Below are 4,782 nucleotides of genomic sequence, written 5' to 3' on the forward strand. Positions count from 1 at the left end.
CAAAATATAGATCTTGGTTTTATACAATTAGATTTGCTGAAAAACGGGGTTAATTATAGCCCATATTTCTAGTACTTTACGGCGAATATTTAGTGTATAATAATAAATAAGATAACTTGAGATAATAATGGAGCAATAAAGACTCGAAAATGTAAAAGAGAATAATAAATAACAATAAATGACTTTCAAAGTAAATGAGATGCAGATAACCCGATAAAGATGAGATTTTCGGATGTCTTTTTGACAATGATGGATGATGAAAAGCAATCTTATATTCCAATCCTTCTTCGATCGGGAGAGAGGGACAAAAGAAGGAGAGTGTAAAGTCAAGCTTTGTTTCTATTAATGAGAATCTTGTACACAGAGAATGTTGATGAATTTCTTTACAATAGGTCCAATCCCCTTTCTAACCTCCATCTCTTCCTATTTATAAGAGCACGTGACCCACAAAACCTTAGATAGTACATCGGAAGGAAATATCCATTAGAAAATTCTCTAGGGAATCTAAATCCTAAGACTTGTCTTCACTTCATACTAAGGATGGATGCTCGTCATCGTTCTCGTCTTCTGCCAAGCTATTTCGACCTCGGCGTCGCTTTATCTTTCACATCTGACATTGACCTTTTAGAATCATGTCGACACGTCACAATCATGAAAGGCTTTATTACCGTTAACTTAGTCAAACACATAAAATGAAGTTTTCGTATATACAAGTAAATTATGGTCAAAGTTGAAGCCATGACCTTTCTCTGATTTGGTACCAAAGTGTAAGTAACTTACTAAAAATTTTAAATTATTAGGGAAAATAAACTTTCATTTGCTTAATTATGCCGCCCTCAACGAGAAGCAAGAATCCACTGCTCTTAGTGCTTCCTTCTGCTGCAACGTAATTAGAATCCTCCACTGCAATTGCTTCAACTTATTGGAAAGAGAAAGCATGCACGTCGTTTATAGTAGTGATTTCAGAAGCAAATCATATCAGTGCCGTTTTGGGACCTATTGCTGTTGTCTATCAAATTTCAGAGATTTTTAAATGTACGAGTACCCATCATTTTCTTGAACATGTTAATAAAGCACGAAATAATATGAACTTTAATTTCTTTTAAAATGACAACTTACAAAAACGGTGTTTTGTTCTCATTTGAAGAACGACTGACTAATATATATAACTCTCTCTCTGTATATATATTTATTGCATCAAAGTCACGTGACTTTGTTTTTACTTAAAGTCACAATATTAATGGTGAAAAAAGAAGCCACGACACTATCACCTTGATAACCAAATGGTCACAATAGCGAAAAAAATATAACTTCTGTTGGACCTTTTCCCCCACTTTTTTTAGCCTTTTAAAATAATCATTAAAATAAAAATAAATAAATAAATGCAGATTCACTAATAAGCTGGCTAGACTATTTTTCTCTTTCCACTTATTTTATATACTTTATCAAGATAGATTTTAGAATCAAGAAAGTAATTTATATATATATATATATATATATATATATATATACACACACTTATATATTATCTTGCTAACCTACTATATGAAGGTAATATGTTAGCACCCTACCTATTTTTATGTTCTTAAATATAACCGTAAAGATACATTATCTACATATTAACAAAATGAGTATTTTATATACTTACGTGATTTTTTATAACAAGTATGAATTGGTAACCTACAAACATATTAGTAAGCGTTTAGTTATAATCTGTCAATTTAAACTATACTTATAATGTTAAAATATTTTATTTCACTATAATAAAAATTACTTACGTATGTCCTTAGACCATCTCCAACCATGCACCAATTTTTACGTCAAATGCTATTTTGGTGTAAGATTTGGTGTTTTGGTACTGTCACACCTTTTTTTCCGAGGGCGATAGGGAAATTTTTCCAGTTAAAGTGACATTAATCGAAATGAGATTATTTATTTAATTCAGAGTCGCCACTTGAAATAATTATTATGGTGTCCCAAGTCACCGATTTATTTTAATTCCAAATCGAGGAAATTGACTCCGTTTAAAGTCTGCGAAAATCAGAAGACCGAGTAAGAAATTTGTTAACTCGGGAGAAGGTGTTAGGTATTTCCAGGTTCCGTGGTTTTAGCACGGTCGCTCAACTATTAATAATTGGCCTAATTATCTGATTTATTACATATTTGAAATATATTGTGCATTTTTAACTTCTAACCGCTTTCAATTAATTTAATCGCCTTTTAATGCTTACGGAATTATTCCTAGAACAAGTTACGATGTCGTACACTTGTCGTTTTGGTACATATTGCAAACCGCATCACATGAAATACACCCGCGATTTACGACATGTTTATTTTAGTTATTGTTTGAAGTTATGATCGGGCCACATGAAATGCACACTCGAATTGGGGATTACGTATCGTGACCATGCCACGGGAACCGTACCCATGGCCACGATGATTTATCAATCGCGCCTAAAGCAAGCTACGATATTTATGAATTATTTCCTAAACTACTTTGAGATTATGCGTGAAAGGCTTGAGAGTATGGAGCACTTTTGCAAAAGAGAGATTTCATGCCCATATCCCTTTAACTTATCATTTATTAGACCGAGCCTGATACCTAAAATATGAGAACTATTAATTGCTAATGGGCTTTGGTCATTCCCCACTACCACAACTCAATAGTCATTCATGAGCAAACTCACATCTATTGACAAAATTTGTGGCACTCAAGAAAGAAATACATAAAATATGATCGGCTAAACAGGTAAAAGACTCTAATAAGATAACGACATGAGACAAAATAACAAAAGGTGGATTAAAGGTATGATAAGAGCTATATGAAAATCCATTTGTAACCCCGTCGACTCCTAAATGCTATCTATTGTTCTAAAATCCAAACAGAACAAATATCGAAATACTATTCTTCTCAAACCGTTTTTAAATGCCAGATATTTAACCTTGATAATACCAATCTCATTCATGACTAAACTCACATACTTATGACACATAAGATGCAAATTGACATAGATAAGAGTTTTACGCTGTATAAGACCAACACAGAATTGCTACTCACATAGAAACAAACGACATGAATGAATAGTTCTAGCAATTAACATTGGTCACACCCAAAAAAAAAAAGATTTCCTTTCATGAAAAATCATTCCCATAAATCATGTCAGTTTCTAATGCCAATAAGAAGTGATATTTAAACCGATTAACACAATATTCCCACGAACACCAAAACAAGTCAGTAGTTGTGCAAACTTCAAATTGACTTCTTAAAGATCCATTTTTGTTATCTCTCAAGCATATGGAATGCAACGTATCTTAAATGAACATTAAAGATAAGAAAATACCCAAAAGTAATTGAAGTACACACTGGAATAATACTCAAATGAATCCAAGATCAGCGACAACAAACGAGTCCAAAAGGTCTGAATATGTCCAAACATAAAGATAAAAAGAAAATCTTCTTAGATCAATACTCCATTCAATCCCGGTAAATTTGTTCTCAACAATTATACCAATTTTTTTAACCTTTAAACCCATTTTAACCCACAGCTCTTATCATACTTTAATCACACCATTCATGAGATAAGAGAGAATCAAGAAGAACCTGAATGAGAAGATTTAATTGACAGAAATTTCAGCAGTTATACGAGCGAGACGAATCTACGTCCGGAGTTTAAAACGGCAACAGAAACACGATACGAACCACGAACGGACTTCGAATCGGCACCGCAAACCCAACAGTATTCAATCAACCTCCATAAGTGCTGGAAATCAGTAAATCGGAGCTCAGCAACAGCAAAAATCAACAAAACGCAGCTTCAATTTCTGAATCCGAAATCAAACTGGAACACCCAGAAAGTGGGGAGATAATGCAGATTCACTCTAGATTTGCAAACCCATGAACAAATGGAGAACTCTCTCAAATCAACCAAAAATAAAAGAAACTCCAGACCTTTGAATCATTTCCCATGTAAAATCCGTTGAAATCCACTAATTTTCTTTTTGTTTTCAGACCTCTTTTTAATTTTCGAGTTTCAGACCTATTTTTTCAGCCATCTCGTGTGTGTTTGTGAGAATAACAGATGATAGATTCGTGTGCGTAAAATGATAGTGAGATGAGAATGGGCTTGAGTGATGGAGAGAAAAGAAATAGAGGGGCGGCTGGCTAGCGTTTTTTTTTAGGGTGAGGGATCCGATCTCCGTTTTAGAGGATGAGTAAGGGAGTATATAAGAAAAATGAGGGTGGTCTGGAATTCTCAGCGTTCCCTATTTTTTAGGGATGTCAGTGTGCATGGGCATGTGCATTTTTTGAGAGAGAGCGTGTGAGTTTGTTACAAACGATAAGGAAGAATCTTGCCACATAGAAATGACTTATTGACTCTTGCACTCTTGCTTTAATTAATATATATTTTTTTAAGAGTGTAAAATAAAAATACTAGCTAAATATTTTAAAATCAAGAACATATAATTTTTGTGATTTTTAATTTTCTTAAATAAACCTACTAAAAATGAAGTTAAGGTTAAAATATGTAGATTAAACTTAAAATTATTTACATACTAAAAAGTGTTGAAAAATCACAAGTATGGTATAAGATTTGGTATTTTGGTGCTCCAACCCAACACCATTTTGGTGTATAAATGGTGTTACACCAAATTTGGCGTAACACTATTCATCAACACAATTACTATTCATCAATCTTTTATTATATAACACTTTTAATTTAACATATTATAAATTTTGTAATTACTTATACTTTTTATGTAATATTTTTATAATATTAATTT

At 32.7% G+C, this 4,782-nt stretch overlaps 1 long non-coding RNA gene across 1 annotated transcript; it reads right to left on the bottom strand.

Moving 5' to 3' along the window:
* Positions 1 to 254: 254 nt before the first annotated feature.
* Positions 255 to 3,750, bottom strand: LOC107759379 (uncharacterized). The gene is made up of 2 exons (XR_001642170.2): positions 3,602 to 3,750; positions 255 to 621 (listed from the first exon to the last, which is right to left on the bottom strand). It is a non-coding gene; the product is annotated as an uncharacterized LOC107759379 (long non-coding RNA).
* Between the last annotated feature and the right edge of the window lie 1,032 nt (positions 3,751 to 4,782).

This window comes from Nicotiana tabacum, chromosome 19 (assembly GCF_000715075.1).
Source record: "Nicotiana tabacum cultivar K326 chromosome 19, ASM71507v2, whole genome shotgun sequence".
Taxonomy (NCBI): domain Eukaryota; kingdom Viridiplantae; phylum Streptophyta; class Magnoliopsida; order Solanales; family Solanaceae; genus Nicotiana; species Nicotiana tabacum.